Source organism: Artemia sp. Qi Xiang Cuo, chromosome 1, assembly GCF_049724085.1.
Source record: "Artemia sp. Qi Xiang Cuo chromosome 1, ASM4972408v1, whole genome shotgun sequence".
NCBI lineage: Eukaryota > Metazoa > Arthropoda > Branchiopoda > Anostraca > Artemiidae > Artemia > Artemia sp. Qi Xiang Cuo.
Window position 1 is genome coordinate 36776484 of NC_142794.1, and position 8659 is coordinate 36785142.

The window sequence follows — 8659 nt, forward strand, 5'->3', positions numbered from 1 at the left end:
CAAAGCAACATCGTTCCACTTTAGATGCCTTGGCTTGCAAAAAAAGTGAAAGATTTTAAAGAAAACGTCTCCTTCAAGCGGGCGAATGCTTTTTTACACTTTTACTGCCAATAATCGCAGGACTTTTAAACACTTTTCTCTAGATGGCTAAACCCTACAAATTGACTCCAATAGAACTCTTCCTTTCACCAATTGAACACGTTGAGGACAATCTAAGCAAATTCATTAATGATGAGAATATAGCCGATGATAAAAATCTAGTTTTACTTCAATATGCACTTCATCGCGTGCAGAAACATAGACCATATCGTGAGAGACCCGCCTACAATGTAAGCGTTATTAACCCCCCCCCAAAAAAAAAGAAATATCACCTCCAGATTGTGCAACAACAACAGCACAATCAAAGGAAAACGAATTGAATTCAATAGTGCATCAATTGGAAACATACTGCCATACAAATATCGGGAGCAGAGTAAAAGAGTATTAACATATTTCAAGTCGGTAAGTGGTGATGATCATCATTAAGTTCAAGTCGATAGCACAGGGAAACGAATTATAAATCAGGGAAAAAGTTATTTAGTTTGTGATATGGTTACAAATCGTAAAAGACTTTTATCATTTAACAATAATCTATACAGCTTTCTAAAAACAGCAAACTGCCCCGAAAGTCTTACTGGAAATAAGCAAATTCTAAAGAAATTAAATGAATATAGTAGAGGTGCCAGCCCTCTAACAACACCGCCAACAACAACACCATTTAAAAAAGAAGAAGAAGAAGATTTTAAATCAGTTTTGGAAAATACTAGCACTCCTAGTAGCAGCAGCAGCAATGATTTGATAATACCGACGATGGTGATGGCTAGAAAAAAGCAAAGACGTATTGATATCAACTCATCGTCACAGGCATCACCCTCCAGTGTGCAAAATGGTAGCGGGCATTACACTACGTGTTTGCGTTATAAATGGATGAAGTTTTAAAACATGTTTATGAAAATATTGGTGAAGTGGGAGTTCTAATTTCCCCCACAACACTCTAAAGTTGCCTCTGACAGCAGTGGCGGTGTCAACAGCACTTTGAAAAATTCAAAGACTAGAAAATCTAGATTTCAAGTATCTAGATAGAAGTATCTAGAAAATGAACCGAGTTACTCTATATCGAAATCATAGGCTTCCTGGTAAACAATATCGAAAAACTAAAGCCTTTTTCCCACTGCATATAACGCAAGCAGATCTTTTAACTCTAGATGAGATTCAAAGACGTCAGAATACACCCTACATATATATTCTAGTGGCAATCAGTGTCTTTAGTCGCAATACATATGCTTTTTCTTTGCGATCAAAGAGAGGTGTTGAAGTTGCTCAGGCTTTAGAAATTATTCTTGAACAAGATAACTATAGAAACATTCATAGTGATCGTGGAAGCAAATTTGTTAATCCACATGTGCAAAAGGTTGTATTCAAATATAATACAAAGCTCTATCATAGTCACAATCCGATAAAGGCTGCATTGGCTGAACGATTGATAAGAACGATTCGTCTTTTAATTTCGAGGTATTATACAAAAAAAATGCTGCTTTTATTCATGACTTAGATAAAATCTTGCAAATATATAACCAACGACCCCATCGATCTCTGTCCAATGTTAGCCCTCAGGAATTTCATTGCAGTGAAAATACATTTGACACTTTTCTTAAACAATATTCCAGTTAAAAAAAAATGTGAAGAAAAAATTCAATGTTGGCGATACTGTTCGAATTAATAGAACCAGCAATATTTTTGAAAAGGGGAATTATTTATGGTCCACTGAACTTTTTAAAGTGTCAAAAATCCTAGACACCGAACCCAATTAATATATCAATAAATGTAGTAAATGCATTTGAGTCACGTCGTAAAAGCCTCATACAATAGTCCAACGGTGGGGATTCAGTTTTCATTATATTGTCAAGTGTTCCCTGAGAAAATATCTTCCGTTGAAGAGATAACTCGAAAAAATCGTCATCTAGAATCATACGTTTTCCATAATCACTAGATTCAACCTAATTCTCTCTTTCTCAAATTCATCCATTTTTCAATCTTAACACTTTCACTACTGACCATTTTATGGTCCACTGAACTTTTTAAAGTGTCAAAAATCCTAGACACCGAACCCCCGACATATCGTCTTAGAGACACCAAAGAGGATGAGATTCTCGGCGGTTTTTATGATTATGAATACAAAAAGTTAGAAACAGTAGTGAAATTTATCAAATTGAAAAGATATTAAAGAGCCGTACTCGCAGGGGCAAGAAACAGTTGCTTGCTCGTTGGCTAGGATACAGCTCTGATTTTGATTCTCGGGATACAGTTGAAGACATTAACAATGCCCAATGATTTCTATGTGACATTCATGTCCAATGTCTCCGACCTTCTCTACAATGATTTAATTAAAACAAGTGATTTTTGTACGAAACTCTCTCCCACCATCAAATTCGACGGCGCGTATGAAGTGGCTCTTGTCGACTGTATTCTCAAAAATACCTATGATATCCTGAGAAAAGATCGCATATATGATATAAAAATTAGACCCTATGATTGGCCACCACCCGTTAGCGAACATTATAAAATTCAAAAGATCAATTGGTTGGATTATCCATATGTTGAATTGCCGTAGGAGGAACTGACTTGTATGAATGATTTATGTCGTTCTATCAATAAAAGAATTTCCTCTCGTAAAAAAGAAGCCTTTCATTTCAACTATTCAAAGGAAGAGAGTAAGATCTATACCCATTACCCATGGGTGAACTACATTAGTTCACCAATTGCCAATGAAAAGGTTATTCTCAATGACAATCTAAAAGATGTTCTTGGCTTTAAACTTAATATAATCAATAGTAAAAGTGCCGGAAATACTAATGTTATTTTTCTGACTACCAACCTGCCTTCTCCTCGGACACTTGTATTTTTCTTTATGCTTCATTTGTTGAAACATCCAGAGTTGGCAATAGCAACGTTCCCCTCCTACGAGTTCTTGAACGAAAAGCCAATCAAGATCATATTCATCATTACAATATAAAGCATCTTCACTATATCCCCGCAAACACTTCCTATTTGAAACTCTGTCGGTTAACACTAAAAACTGAATTAGGTGATCCTCTAGCAATATCAAAAGGTTTGGCTGTGATTACATGCCATTTTCGATCCATCGTTGTCAGTGTTCAAAAACAAGATGTCTAATAGAAAAGTGGTATTCATTTGTCCTGATATTTACTGCTATGTTAACACTCTTGGACCAAAACAACTGGGCAATGGAATTGACTATTACAAAGGTCGTTCATCAATGTCTTGTTATGGTCTTGACAGTTGGTTTGCTAAGCTGTTTCGCTCTGCACTACCTCTGGCTAAAAAATATATTGTACCGGCTGCGACAGATTTCGCCTCCTCCACACTATACGATTGGAGCTCTGGCAAGGATTTAAAAAAAAAGTGCTTCGGAAAACCTTATGTCCAGTGCGTGAACTCTTGGCGACCAATTGAAATCTCAACAAAATGAAAAAGGCTTTAAAAAGGATGAGAAACAATGCATCACTCATCAGTCTCTACTCAGGTCAGAAACAAGAGACATCACTCCTGTCAAAGAAAAGAAGGAAAAAAAACGACAAGTACAATAAGCAGTAGAAGAAGAAGAAGAAGCCCAAGGAAGAAAATTGTAAGATCGAAACTGGATTTCTTTTCATAGACTGAACAATGGCATATCTACTGCATAAGGATTCCCATCCTTCAATCACTTCATCTTTAAATCTATTCAATGCAGAAAATGTTGATGTGAGTGTAAAACATGGAAACTATGAACAATTTTATCCACAACAACTGCTCTCCGATAATATCCACCTTCACATTTATTCCATTGAAGACTACTTTATGGACATGTCTTCGACGTTTATAGATTTACATATGATAGTTAAGAAATCCAAAAATAGAATGCCAATTCGTGCTGATGAAATATCCCATGAAAATTGTATATTACATAATTTATCCCGCCAAATCAGTGTCTATATAAATGAAACACTGGTGAGCACAAGATTCTCTCTCAAATTATACAAGCTATATGCAGTTTATGTTGATGACACCCAAGTCATACAAGGAATTGAGAGGCCCCTCCAATGGGTATGAATATATTACAGATACTTATAGTACAGATTCACTTAAAAATGCGACAACTAGTGAATTACATCTATTTGGAAAAATATATCATTAGATATTTAATATACCCCAATGGCTACCACGAAATATTAAAGTGGATACAAAATTGACGCTTGCTCAATCCTATTTAATTTTACGAAAGGAACTTCCTGCCAATCCTGATGTAACTCTCTCTCTCTCTCTCACCTTGGCAATACTACATGTACGAAAGCAGCAGGTTATGAGTTCTGTTGCTTTGACAGTAGAAAAACTGAGAGCCAGTGGAAATAATATTAAAATACTTGTTCCTCATACAATCACCAATCAACATCATATTGCCAAAGGCTCGCGCACCTTCACCAACTCATCCTGTATCAATGGCGAAATTCCATCAAAATTAGCATTGGAATTTGGAAAAAGCGCTAGTGCAATAGGATCGTGGATTGGTTGTACACATAAATTTGAGATGTTTGGGCTTTCATCTCTTGTCTGCAAAGTAAATGAAATCCCACTCTACAATCTATCTTTTGATAAATCCTACAGTACATTGTATGAGTTGACAATGCAAACACTAGATCATGATTTACAACCATTTCAAAATGGTATAACCGAAGAAATATTCGATAAAACACATGGTATCATTATACTAGACTTGTCTGGCACTCAAGATATGAGTATATTACGAAAGGAGAGAGTGCATTTAGAGTGTACATTTGCCGACCCATTACCTGAGAGTATCGCACTATCTCGTTACATCAATTTGAAACCTATTGGGAAATCACTCCCGAAGGCAGTGTTCTACTAGACCATGCACCATGAGCACTAGTCAAATAATCAGTGTATTTAATATGGATGCCTACATGTCCAAATACAGATCGTATTGTTTACTATCAGACTTCCTTGAAAAAATTCAAAGTGCAAACAATACCCTAATCATTGTTAATAGCAGTCCGTCGACTGCGAATACCGATCATTGGCTGTGCATCTTTGAAAGAACGAAGACTATTGAATTTTTTTACCCTCTCGGCCTACCCTATACATTCTACACTCCACACATCAACAACTATATCTAAAGCAGTGGGAAAACTATTATTCAAACCGGAAGAGAGTGCAGGACCTAACGACTAAAAGTTGCGGTTTTCATGCGCTATTATATTTCGTCTTCAGATGTCGCGGTTGTACTTACAAGCAGTTTCTTAATATTTACGTAGAAAGTCCACGTCTGAACGACTTTATGGTGGAAAATATGCTCTCATATCTGTATAATATTGATTTTAGTGCCCTACGAGTAAAGTGTTTTAAAAATGTATGTAAATTTGTTTATTAATAAAAAAAAATGTATATACAACAACAATGTGTTTATTCTTCACTTTTGATTTCTTCTTCTTCTGTGTGTAGGCAATTGCCGAGAACCACTAATGCTGGTAGATCATTTACATTCACTGTATATTGATCTTGATTGGCTACAAAGTCAGGGTTAGATTTTCTACAGTACAATGTAACTTCACTCTTATGACATGTCTTTGTATAGTCAATGATACTATTCGCATTCATATTGTGAAATTCACGTGTTTCAATTTGTCTATTTGAAGCAATATCAGATACAGTGTTTTCAAGTGGTGAATCACATTCTGTAACAGCCAAATAAAAATCAATAGGTTTATAGTCATAATAGGCAGTGTCGTCACAACGATGACGTAGAAACCAAATTGTATTGTTACCCCAAAAGTTGAGTCGTAGACCTGATTCTTCCTCCCAAATAATTTAAAACCACGACGATACCAATCTCGTAGAAATAAACTAAAATCTCGGTTAGGGTTCTTTCCAATCATACCAGGATAAGTATTCTCCCACTGTTCGCATTTGCTATAGTGACAATTGGAGCATAGTTGCCCTCTAGGATGAGAGTCACAAATCTCTTCGAGACATGAATTACAGCCTTTAGTTTGTACTGCATATCCTCTATGTAATTTACACGGATTGCATAATTTGCACTTTTCATTATACTCACCAATAATTGTACAATTCTCCCATGAAGACCAACTGCCAAGAGTATATATACATAGTGGACATGTATAAAACATTTTTTTTTTCCAGTGTCAACTCTCTCACAGCTAAAAAGAAACTGATCCACGTTCGATAAATTCAGAGGGGGGAGTGGAGAGAGGAGTAGCTCTGTGACGTTACATAACCTGTTTTGAAGAGAGTCATCTACATAGAATCTATGGCAACGTATTCAAAAGCAAAAACGATATTATTTTGCTTTGTTTCAATTAGTATATCAGTAAATTGAGTAAATGCATTTGATTCACGTCGTAAAAGCTTCATACAATAGTCCAACGGTGGGGATTCAGTTTTCATTATATTGTCAAGTGTTCCCTGAGAAAATATCTTCCGTTGAAGAGATAACTCGAAAAAATCGTCATCTAGAATCATACGATTTTCCATAATCACTAGATTCAACCTCATTCTGTCCTCAAATTCATCCATTTTTCAATGCTAACACTCTCACTGCTGACTCTAGACTAACCACGTTTCGTTCTACTTCAAGAATATTCGATAACCTACTTTAAAATGAAAATCTAATTAAAAGAAAGGGAACATTTTCGATTTCGAAACAACTTTATTTTGTTTGTGAGCGTAATTACAATAATAATATATTAAACATACACAATTATCGACAGAACTTATTCTTCTCAATATACTATTGCATTTAATGCACTTTGAAGTCTTTGTATATCGATTTTCGATGCGAAGCATAATTGGTCCTCCAATTTAAATTTACTCAAAGATATTATACTTCTTCCCACTCCAGACAAAGTCGAGATCCTCTTGTGATTTCTACCGAAATGTTTGGTGCTCTTGTATCATTGCTGCTGCTGTTGCTACCAGCTCCACTATCGACTTCCAATAGTGTAAATATACCGCTCATTATTTGAAATATATATCTTGACAAATAAATAAATGAGTAAATTCAATCTGTTCTCAATCCTTGAATTCTATTTTCACACTAATATCAACTATACTGACAATCCTTTCTTATATTGGTTGCGCTTGCTAATACCTCTTGGGGCTATTACGCAAATCCAATGCTAATCAATTCCCAGAAATCTGGTCCGATGTCACTCCGGTTAGTATTTTTAGCTCTGTGATTGGCTTAGAAATAGGCGTGTAATCATTTACTGGTTGTATTTTAGCCCTCTGATTGACCTAGAAATGGTCGTGTAATCTTGTACTGGTAGAAATAGTACCCCTTCACCTACTTGTGACTTTATTTCTGCTCATTATTGGTTCATTGGATCTTTTTTTAAAATTAATTTCTGTTTGTTTTTTATTGACATCGTCTTTTCCGTGGAAAAATCATTATATTCTATATCTTTTCGGTTTTTATAAGAATCCATAGTTTCGCTTGCTATTTATATGCTGGAGGAACTTTTTCACTTATATTTAACCCTGACAAAAATATGGTTGTTTAATTTATTTTTATACCTCCTCTAGTTGACCTGAAAAATAAAATATAGATCATTCCAGGAAAATTCTATCTATGCTCTTTGACAAACCGGATACACTTACACTCTTTTGGTTTATTTAAATTGTAAGAGTAAAAGTAGTAATTATAGTAGCCTCAACAGTTTCAACTTAATATCCCCAGTTATTCTCGGTTTATAGCTGAGGTGTCTTATTTGCAACCAGACACACAGTGCCTTTTGATTTTGTTTTAAATCAACATTTAGTTTTAAAGCATAGCGGACCTATTATATAAAGGGGGGGTTGAAATACACAATCGCCAGAGACATAGTTACTGGATTGTTCTACTATACTGACAAAAATGGCAGTCTCAAAACATTGACTGGATATGTTTAGAAAATGAATTTGCTTGGGAGGATGACTGCTCGCATTCAAATATTTTTTTTACTCTTAAAAAGGGCACTAGAGCTTTATGATTGAGTTTAAAATCTGCCTAAATAATTCTTGAAAGCTTCATCTTAATCAGGGGCGGATCCAGGACATTTTTTAGGGGGGGGGCAAAATAGGTTGATCCAATAAACGTGCGTTAGGAGCAAGTTTATTTAACGCAAACTTGCGTTAATTAATTAATTGCACTACTTTAGACTATGTTGGAGGGGGGCACCCCTTCACCCTCCCCCTGGCTCCGCCACTGATATTAATATTCTTAGCTTAGTAGTAGCAAAAGTTGTAGTAGCATTAGTAGCAATATGCGCATAGCACCTTTGGTTTCTTCAACATCCCCTTCAATACACGCAGAAAGTTTCAACTTAATACCATCAACCACTTCTGAAACATTTTTTATACGTCCTCTTGACAACCTGTATGGGCACAGCGTCTTTTGATTTAGTACCATACAGTTTCAATATTTCCCAAAATTCTCGCCTTAATACCCTTAGTTTCAGTAGCAGTAGAATTAATAGTAGTAGCCTTAACTTTAGCGGCAGTAGTAGTGGTAATAGCAGTAATAATAGTAGCAGCAGTAGTAGTATAA